Here is a 16,047-nt window from a genome sequence, read left to right on the forward strand (position 1 = left end):
ACGTAAACCTGATTCATGCAATTTGAGCTGGGCACATATATCTGCACTTTTTTATGTATCTCTCTTCAAAGCACTGAGCGCACTGAGCACTGAGTCCCGTGGCTTTCTCCTGCTCCGTTCTTCTGTTATCATCATGATAACTTCTGACAAGTTCTCTGTCAACTGAGATGAAACCAGCCTGAAATTTGTGTCGAGGGAGGTTGTTATAAATAGATTGCTTGCTGTGTCACAGGACAGATCTGAAAGTCTCTGCCTATAAGGAGTGGGGGTGTGTGCCTTTCCTCCAATCAGCTGTCTTGGGTGTGTGCCCAGACTTCACTTCCAGTCCTGAACAGGAAGAGAAAATCTCTAAGACAATCTGAACTTTCTAAAGAACATATAAAGCTGAAGACAGCAGATATGCATATAAAACCTATGTAGGGAGATTTGTTTCATCCCTGTGTATCATCTGAGGCTGTTCACTTCACTGGGTATATGTGAAGGTTTACATCCACTTTAAATGCTTGTTTTGTCTAGGGACAGTGGAATAAGTAGCAATACATAATTTCAGCTCCAGCATGGTCCTTCCAGTGGTATGACTGGTCCCCCACAACCTTCTCTCCAGGGCACTTCTGGCAATGTTTGCACGCTCAATGCTGGTACAGTGGCGTTAGTCTAGGGCCAATTCCATGGATTATAGAAGATCTGGAGTGGGTGGGGGGTGGGTAGTGCAAGGATTAAATGCTTGTTATATCTACACTATATATTATCAAAAGTATTGGGATGCCTGTCTTTACACACACACATGAACTTTAATGGCATCTCAGTCTTAGTCCGTAGAGTTCAATATTGAGTTGGCCCACCTTTTGCAGCTATAATGACTTCAACTACTCTGGGAAGGCTGTCCACAAGGTTTAGGAGTGTGTCTATGGGAATGTTTGACCATTCTTCCAGAAGCACATTTGTGAGGTCAGGCACTGATGTTGGATTGGAAGGTCTGGCTCACAGTCTCCGCTTTAATGCATTCCAAAAGTATTCTATCAGGTTGAGGTCAAGACTCTGTGTAGGCCAGTCAAGTTCCTCCACCCCAAAATTGCTCATCCATGTCTTTATGGACCTTGCTTTGTGCACTGGTGCCATCCCCAAAAACAAAACCCCACACCATAAACCTCCTCCACCAAATGATTTGGACCAGTGCACAAAGCAAGGTCCATAAAGACAGGGATGAGCGAGTTTGGGGTGCAGGAACTTGAACTTGGCCTGCACAGAGTCCTGACCTCAACCCAATAGAATACCTTTGGGATGAATTAGAACAGAGACTGCGTGCCAGGCCTTCTGGGCCACATCAGTGCCTGACCTCACAAATTCTGGAAGAATGGTCAAACATTCCCATAGACACACTCCTAAACCTTGTGGACAGCCTTCCCAGAAGAGTTAAAGCTGTTAAGCCACTTTCACACTGAGGCGTTTTACAGGCACTTTTGCGCTAAAAATAGCACCTGAAAAGCGACTGTAAACTGCCTCACATGCAGCCCCAGTGTAAAAGTCTGAGTGCTTTCACACTGGGGTGGTGCGCTTGCAGGACAGGAAAAAAAAGTCCTGCAAGTAGCATCTTTGGGGCGGTGTGGGAGCGCTGTATTTAGCACTCCTAAACCACCCCTGCCATTGAAATCAATGGCCAGCGCTGCCAAAGTGCCTGCAAAGCATTTTGGCAGCGGCGCTTTGAACCCTTTTTCGGCCACCTGCGGGGGTTAAAAGCGCCCTGCTAGCAGCCGAACATCGCTGCTAAAATTAGCGGTGCTTTACTGCTAACGCGGCCAGCGCCTCAGTCTGAAAGTGCCCTTAGAGCTGCAAAGAGTGGGCCAACCCAATATTGAACCCTATGGACTAAGACCGGGGTGCCATTAAAGTTCATGTGCGTGTAAAGGCAGGTGTCCCAATACTTTTGACATCAGAGTGTATATCTTGTTATATCTGAAATGCTTGTTATATATACACTATTCCCCTACAGCCACCTCTCTAAGATGCTTGTGACCCCCCGTTGTGTGCTTGCCCCTACTATGTACTATCCAGGGGTAATAGCCCTGCATTGTATGGGATGACACTGGGGGACTGCCCACAGACCGGAGCATGGGGCAGCACTGAAGCCAACCAGAGCAGGGGATTGGGTAAGTAATCCTGCCTGTTCCTGTAGATTTTTTTCTTACTCCTGGAGTTGGGCTTTAAGTACTTTCTGAGTCACTTACTAGGATCTCTGACTTTCTTGGGTTGCATTTGCTTGTTTTGGGTCATCAGAGACTCAAAAGGTATTGAAACCAGAAACAGTAAGACAACTAGCATTTTCGGGGGGGGGGGGGGGGGGTCACCAGGCACTGAAACACCAGGATTTGTCTGGACCCTTGATTTCACCCACAATGCCTTTCAAGAAGACACTTCGGGGTTGATTTACTAAAGGCAAATAGAATGTTGCACTCCTCAAGTGCAGTTGCTCCAGAGCTAGGTAAATGAGTTAAAGCTTCACTTTGCAAAGAATATCCAATCACGTGCAAGGAAAATGAAAAGAACAGCATTTTTGCTTGCACATGATTGGATGATAAAAGTCAGCAGAGGTTCTGCTCATTTACTAAGCTCTGGAGCAACTGCTCTTGCAGAGTGCAACTGCACTTTGCAAAGTGCACAGTCTCTTTGCCTTTTTTTAATCAACCCCTTCATGTCTGGCCAGGGAAGGCTGAAAATCTCCAAAGTCCCTCTGTGCTTGGCAAGCCATCTTCTGTCATTAGTGCATAATTCCAGCCACAACTAACAAGATAACATGAATAGCCCATTGAAAGATTAAAAAAACAAAAAAACATTACCATTACAATATTCACCTTCAATACAGAGATTTTCCGTCAGTATGTTAGATGTCCTCAGTCTGATGGCCAGCATCATTTAACCCCCTTCCCCTGAGCCCAGGTAGTCCTAGACATGCCCCAGCCTGTGACTGTACAGTGAAAGGAGAATCAGCACAGCGATACATTCATCTCTCTGTCGCTCTGCTTTCTCCTTAAATCAGTATGGTTCTTGTCAGCATATAAACAGATTGGCTTCTTCTGCTGCTTCTTCCTTCCACACTCTGGCTCTGTTGTACAGGGGCTACAAGAAGCTGATACCATGCAAAATTCAGCTACTTACATTGCTTGCATTAAAAAAAAATACATATGAACTCTAGGAATTAGATAAAATCTACCCTTTCAGCAGGGCCCCCTAAATTGAAATGGTAACATTTTAATTTAGTCTAGCAGTGCAGGGGTATGGTGTACTACTTACCCTATCTCTCGCTCCAACAGGCTTGAGTACTGTCCTCAGTCTGTGGGTGGGCTGTGACAGTCCCTGAGTGTCAAGGCAGGGGCCCGGAGCTAGGAATGAAATGGATAAGCGCAGGGTATACATGACAGGGTGGAAGGGGTACCTTACAGCATGGGGTTAATCGTGTAATAAGTGGTCAAGTTATGGTGCTTATCTGATTGGCTGAAGAGACGGGGTTATGGGAAGGAGTGTAGGAGCATAGTTTGCAGGCAGGAGTGTGACAGAATCAGTTGGAGAATAAGATCCAGCAGATGAATTCCCTCCCTCCCTTTTTTGTTTGGTTACTTTGGGTTGGTTGTAGTTTGTAGCGGATGTTTGGCAGTTTGGGGTCCTTGAAAGGAAAATCTGGTGTTTTGGAAAAAATGTGGGGAACCATTGTTGGTATGGTGCCCTCTAGTTGGTGGTCCAATAATAGTGACCAGGTCATGGTAGACCAGTAATGTGTCTGAGGTCAGCTGGGATTGCCCCCCGAGGCGGCATCTTGCGGCATAGCTAAGCTAGTGGGTGCCACAGACACAATGTTTCAGTAATATGGTACCTTTAAGGACTTCAAACCCAAGTTGGCCTGTAATGTTATGTTTTATTTCTTCATATGTTGTTATGTTTTATTTCTTCATATGGCCTTACGGCCATTTAATCCCACTTGGAGTGAAGTGTTTATTGGGTAGTGGGAGGTATAGCTTGAGAGGCAGGCCAGAGGTTATTGGTAATGGGTGACCCCTGATCTACCCTAGTCATGTACAGTGCATGGTTATTAACCCTGTATTCTATGTGAGGAGGCGAGCATGTGAGCATACAACTACAGCAGCACAAAGCACCTTAGTGAGGATGCTGAGCTGGACCGATTGCACAATGGAGGGACCCTGCCAGTCCAGGAATGATGTATGTAATGCACCTTATCCATGCACCCCTAGACTAAACCAGCATTTAACCCTTGTAGTGCAGGGGATGGGGACACCACAAGGATACATTTTGTCTAATACCTGGAGTTTAGATTTAATGATGTATTACTGATTACAGATCTGCATTAGTTTTTCTACTTTTATATATGTTTAGCTTTTAGCCATTACATAATCATAAAAACCTATATACAAATAAGTTTACTGTATATTCACTAAGGAGACATGCACTCTATTCATAAAAAGATTCACTATATATATTTACTAAGGAGACATGCACCCCATTTATAGAGATTTACTGTATATTCATTAAGGAGACAGGCACCCTATTTATAAAGAGATTCGCTGTATATTCACAGAGGAGACATGGACCGTATTTTTAAGAAAATTCACTGTATATTCACTAAGGAGTCAAGCACCCTTTTTATGAAGAGATTCATTGTATATTCACTAAAGAGACATGCACCCTCTTTATAAAGAGAATCACTGTATATTCACTAAGGAGACATGCACCCTATTTATAAAGAGATTCACTGGAAATGAATTAAGGAGATATTGACCATATTTATAAAATGATTCACTGTATATTCACTAAGGAGACATCCACACTATTCATAAAGAGATTCACTGTATAGTCACCAAGAGGACACGGTTCGTATTTATAAGACGATTTACTATATATATTCACTAGGGAGACATGGACCGTATTTATAAGGAGATTTGCTGTATATTCACTAAGGAGACATTCAACTTATTTATAAAGAGATTCACTGAATATTCCCTAAGGAGACATGGGCTGTATTTATAAGAAGATTTGCTGTATATTCACTAGAGAGACATGGACCGTATTTATAAGGAGATTCACTATATGTATTCACTAAGGAGACATACACTCTATTTATAAAGAATTCCTTGTATATTCACTAGAGAGACATGGACCATATTTATAAGGAGATTCACTATATGTATTCACTAAGGAGACATACACTCTATTTATAAAGCACATTTACAGGTTTTCCAGAGAATGTGCGGTGAGTCCTGCCAAACCTATGTGTTCGGATTGGTTAGGACCTTTATAAATAAGCGCAGTCATGCTGGATTTATATATATATGCGATAAGTTGACTTTCTCATTCAAGTTTTGGTTGCACCCCTCTAACGAAATAATCCATATTAATAGAACGTGTCTTTATAGCACAGAAGACAAGGATTTCGGAATACTTATCCAAGGAAGAGAGGAAATCTTACCTACAACCAGCAACAGACTCCATGTTTAATTCTCCAAGCAACTATTAAAAATTAGGGACTAAAATCTGCAATTCTGACTTGACTCATTGCTAGGGACAACCATCCTGTGTTTTTTTTGTTGTAAATTAGGTTTCATGGAAACAAAGTGTGGTAACCCATAGCAACCGAGGAAATAGCATCTTCCATTTCTCTGATGACTTGATTAGCTGCTATGGGTGAAGAAGTGCATGGCCCTTTGCTCTGGATACACAATCACCTTGTTTTTGCATCGCTCCTAGATAGTAAGTGGCGCAACTATTGAGATTATACTCCATTAACCCCCCACCAGCATCAATCATTTCCCTGCCAGAGATGAGAAATATGAAGAGCGGTGCTGAGAGAGCCCCACAGAGCACAAGCAGAATAATAGCTCACCTCTTCGAGACCACACAAGGTTTGCTGGTCCCTGACTACAAGCTTCTTCACTACATCAGCTCATTAATCCCTGCACATTGTACAGGTGTTATCCCCTCTGCCTTTCTACAACGAGCTGGAAGTACAAATTAAACCGAGCCTGCTGTGTTCCCAAGTCTAATAATTGCTGTCAGTACTTTTAGACCTTTATTGCCACCACTGGGCATCCATACCCATCAGGTTGTCAGGTAAGTAACAACCTACTTACCCTTCTCATAATTTCTATGCTGTAGAGCATCATTCCATCTTCACTACCCACAAACTGCAGAACATTGCACCACCAAAAGCTCAGCAACCCAAACCATAATGAACATTGCTCCTCTATTATTTTCTCTGCTACCTAGACAATGCAGAACATTGCACCAGCATAAGCTCAGCTACTTAAACCATGAAGAATATGTTTCCATCATCTCCTACACTACCTAGACATTGCAGAATATTGCATCACCAAAAGCTTAGCTACCCAAACCATGCTCCACCATCGCTCCATCGTCTTCTCCACTATCTAGAAACTGTAGAACATTGCACCACCATAAGATTGCCTATCCAAACCATGAAGAGCATCTCTCCTCCATCATCTCCTCCACTACCTAGATAATTCAGAACATTGCACTACCGTAAGTTCACCTGCCCAAACCATGAAGAACATCGCTACTCCATTGCTCCATCATCTTCTTTACTACCTAGACACTGCTGAATATTACACCAACATAAGCGCAATAGCCCAAACCATGAAGAACATCACTCCTCCATCATCTCCTCCACTACCTAGGCACTGCAGAACATTGAGCCACAATAAGCTTAGCCACCCAAACCATGAAGAAAATTGCTCCTACATCGCTCCAATTTTCTCCTCCACTACATAGACACTGCAGAACATTGCACCAGCATAAGCTCAGAAAACCAAACCATGAAGAACATTGCTCCTCTATCATTCACTACCTAGACAGTGCAGAACATTGCACCAGCATAAACTCAGCTACTCAAGCCATGAAGAATATGTTTCCATCATCTCCTCCACTACTTAGACACTGCAGAACATTTAACCACCATAAGCTCACCTACCCAAACCATGAAGAACATCGCTCCTCTATCATCTTCAAAGCTACCTAAACATTGCACCACCATAAGCTCACCTGCCAAAACTATGAAGAACATCCCTGCTCCATCATCTCCTCCACTACCTAGACACTGCAGAACATTGTACCACCATGCACTCAGCTACTGAAACCATGAAGTTCATCGCTCCTCATTTGCTCCATCATCTCCTCTGCTACATAGACACTGCAGAACATTGTATCACCATAAGCTCACCCACCCAGACTATGAAGAACAACGCTTTCCAAATTGCTTTATCCTCTCCTCCACTACCTTGACACCACAAAACATTGCACCACGATAAGCTCAGTTATCCAATACAATGAAGAGTATCGCTCCTCCATCCCTCCACCATCTCCTTCACTAACTAGATGCTGCAGAACATTGCACTGCCATCAGCTCCTCTACCTGAACACAGCAGAATCATGCTCCACCATCACCTACATTACCCAGACATTGCAGATCATTGCACCACCATCAGTTGTGCTACCCAGCCCTGCAAAGCACTGGTGCACCTCCACTATCGAGACTGCAGAACATTGCTCCACGATCACCTACGTTACCCAGACACTGCAGAACATTGGTCCACCATCACCTACATTACCCACATGCTGCAAAACATTGCACCGCCTTCAGCTGTGCTACCCAGACCTGCAAAGCATTGGTCCACCTCCACAAACAAGAGACTGCAGAACATTGCTCTACCATCACCTTCATTATCCAGACACTGCAGAACATTGCCGTGCCATTACCTCCATTACCCAGACACTGCAGAACATTGCGCCACCATCAGCTCTGCCATCCAGTCCTGTCCACCTCCACTAATCTGAATCTGCAGAATATTGCTCCAACATCACCTTCACTACCCAGACACTGAACAATTATACTCCATCATTATCTCCATTACCTAAACACAGTAAAGCATTACTCTGTCATCATCTCTGCTTCTCAGGTGGTGGAGAAGATTGCACCACAACCATCTTCGCACCCCAGGCACTGCAGATCATTGCAACACTATCAACTATGTTACCTAGACACAAATGAGCATCGCTCCATCATTGCCTTCACATAGAAATAAAACTTTGTTGATATGTTGATACAGCAGTACATACCTCTACCATCACCTCTATTACCAAAAACTGCAGAACATTGCCCCACCACCAATTCATCTACCAGACACTGCGGGGCATCAAACCGACATCCCACCTACAACCCAGAGACTAAGATGCATTCTACTACTACTCCCGTCACTAATAACACACTGCAGAACATCATCACATCTACTAACCAGCACCACAGCTCTAACATCACTATCACAAACAAGCCAATGCAGAGCATCGCTCCAATATTGCTTCAACTATCTGACACTGTCCCATTATCACTTCTATTGAGTGACAAAAGAGGACAAGACTCCATTATCATTTTCAATAAGTGGACTCTGCAGACCATCTCTCCACTGTCACTTCCAAAAACAGACACTGTAGATATAATGTTTCCCTAACACTTCACCTCAGCCACAGCAGAGTATCATTCAGTCTGACACTATAGACTATCACTCTTCCATTACCAACAGAGCCAGAAACTGCAGAGTATCACCTCACCATCATCTCCAGTACCCCATCACTACTTTCCCGCTTCCTCTAGCAGACACTGCAGAATATCGCTCCATTGTCACTTGTACTACCAGATGCCGCAGAGCATTTCTTCAAAATGATCTTTACTACCTTATCACTTCTACTAATCATTACTGCAGAGCATCAATGTATTACTCTTTCTACATTTCAAAGCATCACTCCAGCATCATCGCACTCCTCAGACAGCAGAGCATTGCGCTACCATCAATTTGACTATTCAGTCACTACAGAATATCGCTTCACCTTTTTTTTGGCTACCAGAAACTGCAGAGTATTTTTCTATTAACTACTCTATTAACTGCAAACGCAGAAAATAACCTTTTTACCTTCTCCACTAAGACTCACAGCAGAGTAGCAGTCTATTAACAGCTCCACTAGTGTCAGAACAGAGCATCACACTATACCTTTAAGTAATAGGCATCTGAAGAGCATTCCTCTACCATGCTGCCAAAGGAAACATGCAGATCATCTTCCCAATTCCACCCCAGCCATAATCTGCCTACATACAAGAACTCATTAGCAATGATGCAGAACATCGCAGCATAAATGGGCTAATGAGATGTCCCCCCACTTATTAGCCCCCTGCTGAGCTCACTTCTTTTCTTTAGCGTGTGAGATATCCTATAGAAAGCCTTTTCATTGCCTTGTCTGACAAAACTTGCAGAGCATCACTCTAGCAGACAGTCGCTGCCTAATATCTGACAGATTGAGTTCTCATTTCAACATCTGAAATGTAATTCTTTCCTGTCATTGGCTATTAACTCTACACTGACTTCATCATCTGTAGACAGACATCTTGATTAGAAAATAACTTCTCCTAATTCATTGGTACCATCAAGTCTAGATCTTTGCAGTCTACCTGTTGAGGAACTACAAGTTACAGCAAGCCTTAATATATTAAATACGCCAGGTCATGCTGGGACTTGTAGTACATCAACTATGGGTAGTCCACTCTAACCCTTAGATATGCAGAACATTGCATTTCTTGTGTCTCCTACCGGCAGAATATTGCTCTGTGCTTTGTCCCTGCAGAATATCACTGCTTCCACCCAATTCCTTAAATAGTATCCCCCCTCCCTTTTTTTGCTTGCAGAACATTGCATGCTCCCCCACATGTATGCAGATCATCAGCCTGTTCCCATCAAGAATAGAGTCACTTGGCCCTACATTTTAGCTTGGAACATATATTTTTTTTAATTATAGCCTTAATATTTTGAAATCTTGAAACATTCTGATATGTCAATACATATAAAGTTACACAAAAAGCATTTCTATAGAGGAGCTGTCATCACATACATTGGGAAATATCTCTTTCATGCAGAATGAAACATATTAAATCAGGAAAAGAATAAAGTGTAGTAACCCATAGCAACCATTCAGAAATCACCTTTCATTGTTCCGGCTGCCTTTAGCTTGATGACAGGTGTAATCTGATTGATTGCTGTGGGTTATTGCACTTTGCACATTCAGTGATCGCCAGCATGCAGCCAATCTTCTATGACCACCAATGTCCCCTGCTGAATAGGTCATGGTCCCTATTGCTCTTTCCACTCACCTGCTCCCATTTATTGCCTGTCAGTTGGAGGCCAGACCTGTAGCTCAGAAGATTTGATTATCCACTGAGAGCGGAGTCTGGTAGCCAAATTGGCAAGCGATGAAGGGCTGGGATAGGATTCAATTTCCCCTTTCTGATTGGCCAGAGGAAAAAGGCAGTATTTACATAAAACTCCATCTGACTCCCACACACTTTGCTGCTCCTCTCCTCCCTCATACACTCGCTCCAATATCCTGACATTTTTTTCGCTTGATTATGCTTGCTTTCTCCAAGCACCCACTTAAAAATGCATTTGTTTTGTGATTCATTATATTAGCCATTTGTATAAGCTTACTTTATTATGCTCACGTTCCTCCGTCTATTATACCTTTTTTTCTTTTGCTGGAACACTAAAAGCCTTATAAAATAAAATAAAATAACATGCAATGCACATTAGGAGTTTTAAAAGACCACTATCGCTTTTCAATTGCTCGTGTCTCAGTACCGGTTGTCTGCACCTTTTGTGATTAGTGAGTCTTGCTATTGTATAAGGATCGGCAAGAAACTGATGACAGCAGCGTCTGTGAGTATAGGTTCCAATTAGATACATTTTCATTGAAGCACACGCTGTACACATGTGTGGGGGGGTCAGCTTACAAACCAAGGGGACTGTGGGACACCCCTTTTAATTGTATAGGTTTAATTGATTTTGCATATCAAGATTAAGATCAAATGTTGACATCATCGGTTATTATAATTTATTACTTCATATCCAGTCACAAAATAATATTACATCAATGTCCATATCCATCAAATGTGCAAATCAAGGATAATATATATGTGAATATAGGATCTGCTGCAGTTATAGGTTCCCCACTGAATAGTGTGGCATGGTAAAGGATGTGGGTATGAGGGATAACTGTACCAACCCTAAACATTTACCAAGTGTTTAAACAATTATATCATATAGTTCATGTGAATATACAAAATTGGGTAAATACATAGAAAAGAACATAAACAAAATATAGATGTTAAAAAAATATCGTGAAAAAAATAAAAAAATATATATTTCAAAAAGTCACAGAGCTGTTCCTTTTCATAAATAGTGTGTCCCTTGTGCTCAAAACTTCATGCTTTTATGCACCACCAATTCGTGATTCACCACCACCTTCCAAAGTCTGCACTCAGCAATGATAAAAACACCTCAATATTATGCCAGGATTAGTTTTCCTTCCATAGGGTATATCACATATGTATATCTGAGTACAATTGCGGGTAGTCAAGAAATCATTTTCCAATGATCTCTTCAATCAAGGGCGATGGAAGTAGATTTAATAGAGAATGCTTTGATAAAGAGTCACTCTGAATAACTTCATCTGGATAACTTTAAAAGAACGCTCCATATCTCTATGTGTGTGCTTGCAGCTTCACCGCTACCTCTTTACCACTACTTCCCACCGACATGGTACTTCCAAATTAAGCTAAAGGAGAGCAAATCTGAATAACTCCTCCCGCTTGACTGATTGGAATCCCGGGGCAATGCTGAACTCAAAGTCATAGGCCATTGCTGCCCATCTCACTGACTTGTGCACCAACAACCCTCAGTCTCTGGCAGTACCTTTCCCTTGGGCTTTCACTCACGTGATCGATAGTCCATGTGCCACTCATAAACGATCAATCGCCCAGTTTCCTTCCGCTTTGTTGCTATTTCATCCGCAATGATCCTCAGCTTTCTCCATCTCTTGGTGGCCCGCTCCCCTCCCCGCAGGGGCGGCCTACGACATCCATGACTACACGCGGCAGAATGTCATCTGTTCCTGTTCTGTCCATAACTTGTTCCGAGACATATGGATAGTCAAAACCCCATTCTTGGGCCACCTTTCGCTGAACCTCTCTCTGAAATCTGGAGAGTCTAGGTAAGTCTTTAGCCTTTCCTCGGCCAGGCAAGACACACGCGTCAGTAGCTCTACTGACCCATTTCTGAAATGTAGCTGGCCTGCTAGGAACAATGGTACTTGTCACATTAAATGGAGGTGCTGAAACTTTAAATGAACCAGACACTCCTGTGGAAGCCTCCACTGAAGTTGAACTCTCAATAAAACATTCCTTTTCACTTGAATCAAATTCTTCCGGGGATTACCATTCAAATAGATCACTCATTGATCTGTATTTCTGCAAGATCTGTGGTGATCCCCAATCTACAACCCGATCTTCGCTCACCCTGTCCGGCTCACCCGAGGGATCCCCCTCCTGTGGTTTAGGCTCCTTCCGGACGGGCAAATTAAATGGCTCACTGCTAACTGGTTTCTCAGGGGTTCCTTCCGAAGACTGGACAACAACTTTAACAGTCCCCGGATCCCCAGTCAAGTCACAGGCTTTCTCAGTAGATCCTACCTGATCTCCTGATGGCTCTGATTCAACCGAATCAGACGGGAGCTCCTCTACTGCTGCTGCAGGTGACAGACCCTCTCCGGCCTTCCGAATCACCCATTCCCGCGGCAGACAAAGTCCCATTTTCTCTTTAACAAAATAATACTTGACCTCCTATTGGACGGGTCCCAATCTTGTTAACTGGATACCGCAATGTCCACACTGAGCCCAGGCGACAACTCCAACTGTAGGCCTTCGACATCCAGGATACAGCAAACAGAGTTTCTCTACTCCGTCAATTACTCCCAACGCCAGTCCTCCGGTTAGCTCCAACCGAACACCGGTGTCAACCAGAACCCGGTCCTGCACATCAGATAGCAGCTGTATAGCAAACGTGTTCTCAACACCTTCCGCCATCTTGCTCTGGCGCGTGGCACGCTGAACACTGAAACTTTTTCCTCTGGGGCCTGGCTTCACCCCCCACTTGTTGGTTCAGTGCGTGAGGAACTGTAACTGTATATTTTCAAAGTCCTCCCCAGCGACCCCTGGTGGCAGGTACTGTTATACTGTGTGGCTATCTTGGCAACAATCACTGAAATGCAGGTTTTCGTTGCTATGGGAGATGGTCAGCGGCAAACGTGAAAAAGATGTCCTAGGACGAGCCCCCACATGTAGCGCTTACCCCGGAAGGAGCGGCTCAATATTTGCTATATCTGTAATTCACGTTTACTACTCAACCGTCGCAGCCCATAGATTTAAAAGTCACAGTCCTTAGTGCTTTTTCTTAAAGCTTTATTCATCAACATAAACTGAGATAGGAGAAGGACTTCATTTGAGATGCTCTTCTGTTACATTGTCATCTTTTAATGAATCATACAGGAAAATCTGAGTACAATTGCAGGTAGTCAAGAAATCATTTTGCAATGATCTCTTCAATCAGGGACGATGGCAGTAGATTTAATATAGAATGCTTTGATAAAGAGTCACTCTGAATAACTTCTTCATCTGGATAACTTTAAAAGAATGATCCATATCTCTATGTGTGTGCTTGCAGCTTCACCTCTACCACTACTTCCCACCGACATGGTACTTCCAAATTAAGCTAAAGGAGAGCAAATCTGAATAACTCCTCCTGCTTGACTGATTGGAATCCCGGGGCAATGCTGAACTCAAAGTCATAGGCCATTACTGCCTATCTCACTGGCTTGTGCACCAACAACCCTCAGTCTCTGGCAGTACCTTTCCCTTGGGCTTTCACTCACGTGATCGATAGTCCATGTGCCACTCAAATGATCAATTGCCCAGTTTCCTTCCGCTTTGTTGCTATTTCATCCGCAATGATCCTCAGCTTTCTCTATCTCTTTGTGGCCCACTCCCCTCCCCGCAGGGGCGGCCTAGGACATCCACGACTACACGAGGCAGGATGTCATCTGTTCCTCCATGAGGATCGGATCTCCACCCTTCTCGCTAAGGTGAAGCTCCGTTGGCTCCCCGGAGGGGAAAACCTCCAACTTCCTCTCCGGGAGCCAGGCTGCCTCTCACGCTCCTCAGAGCATGACTGGACTGGACCTGAACACCTCCCTGGACACCACGTGACCCCCCTTTTATATGAGAGTCCCGGGATTACCAAGCAAGTTAATGATTGGCCAAGACCAACACATAAACCACCTGTCACTCAAATATAGAAATCTAACGAAACGGGCCTGCTGCAAATAGCATCAGAATGTCTAAATTTACCTGTAACAGAAATTAACAAGAAAGGTCACCTGCTTAAAAGTAGGTGCCCGCTACACATACATAGCTCCCAACTGTCCCTGATTTCAAGAGACTGTCCCTGATTTGGAGAAATGTCCCTCTGTCCCTCTTTCCTCCTTATTTATCCCTCATTTTGGTCTGATCTATATAGTTGTATATAAAATGCACTTTTTATCTTTCAAAAAGTGTTTCTCAGTGCTAAACCTTTCATCCAATTTCTAAATTGCTGAATTGTTCAATTTTAAAAGCCAATATAAAGGAACAGTAGTGGTAAAAAAAAGCACTTGTGGATTTATTTAACCTTTTTTTGGTTATTTACCCTTTAAAGGGTGTGGCAGGGGGTGTGTCTTATGCCTACATAAGTTTGCTAGTAGGTGTCCCTCATTCCCATCTCAAAATATTGGGAGGTATGCACATATGTTTTTCAGGATGTGCCATTCCCAGCGAAACATATGTCGGAGCAGAGGATCAGTCATTCCTGGGTCCACATTTGATACCCCACATCAGGCTTTGCACCCTCAGAGCGAGACGTGGAACGCACGCTACCCCCCAGGGATCAGCTGACTCACACATGCTGTTTATACCTAGTGCCAAGCCAGGCACTATCACATGTGAATGTAACTGCTATCATTGCTGCTGTTTTTACTTTATTAAAAATTACTACACTATGAGACTTTTATCCGTGTCTCCTGTGGAGTAATTTTTTACATTCTAGCTCCTTCCTGAGTGGCCATTGGAGTGGATTTTTTCGGTGTTCCCAAAGCGTTTTTTTGTCCGTCCTATAAAAAGGGGTCAAACAGCTCTGGTGAGTGGCCATCTTCATAGTGAGCATGCGTGATGGAAGATCTAGAAGTTTTATATCAGATTATTCTGTTTTGGTGTTGGGATTCATTCGCTTATGGATTTTATACTTGCTGATCTTTTCATTCATTAATGTGCACATTTAAGTTTGTCGCAGTGTTTTCTTTGTGCCAGTTTTTATATGAACATGTATAGTGTCTTATTCTTTATTTCATAATTTTGCACAGTTTAGTGATTTGTTCACTTTAAAGGGGGCAGCTGTTGGTATATAAAGTGGGGACGGAAAGTATTCAGACCCCCTTAAATTTTTCACTCTTTATATTGCATCCATTTGCTAAAATCATTTATGTTCATTTTTTTCCTCATTAATGTACACACAGCACCCCATATTGACAGAAAAACACAGAATTGTTGACATTTTTGCAGATTTATTAAAAAAGAAAAACTGAAATATCATATAGTCCTAAGTAGTAGTCCTAAGTATTCAGACCCTTTGCTCAGTATTTAGTAGAAGCACATTTTGATCTAATACAGCCATGAGTCTTTTTGGGAAAGATGCAACAAGCCATTTTTAGGTCTCTCCAGAGATGCTCAATTGGGTTTAAGTCAGGGCTCTGGCTGGACCATTCAAGAACAGTCACGGAGTTGTTGTGAAGCCACTCCTTTGTTATTTTAGCTGTGTGCTAAGGGTCATTGTCTTGTTGGAAGGTAAACCTTCGGCCCAGTCTGAGGTCCTGAGCACTCTGGAGAAGGTTTTCGTTCAGGATATCCCTGTACTTGGCTGTACTCATCTTTCCCTCAATTGCAACCAGTCGTCCTGTCCCTGCAGCTGAAAAACACCCCCACAGCATGATGCTGCCACCACCATTCTTCACAGTTGGGACTGTATTGGACAGGTGATGAGCAGTGCCTGGTTTTCTCCACACATA

General features: G+C 43.2%; 1 protein-coding gene across 1 annotated transcript in view; it reads right to left on the reverse strand.

Annotated features, from left to right (window-relative positions):
* The window catches only part of LZTS1 (leucine zipper tumor suppressor 1), a 109,060-nt gene extending 98,691 nt beyond the window's left edge, over positions 1-10,369 (reverse strand). The window contains exon 1 of the mRNA XM_073622256.1: positions 10,214-10,369. The gene's annotated coding sequence lies outside the window, so the exon portion shown is untranslated. The remainder of the gene's footprint in view (positions 1-10,213) is intronic.
* Positions 10,370-16,047: the final 5,678 nt, after the last annotated feature.

Source organism: Aquarana catesbeiana, linkage group LG03, assembly GCF_042186555.1.
Source record: "Aquarana catesbeiana isolate 2022-GZ linkage group LG03, ASM4218655v1, whole genome shotgun sequence".
Lineage (NCBI taxonomy): Eukaryota > Metazoa > Chordata > Amphibia > Anura > Ranidae > Aquarana > Aquarana catesbeiana.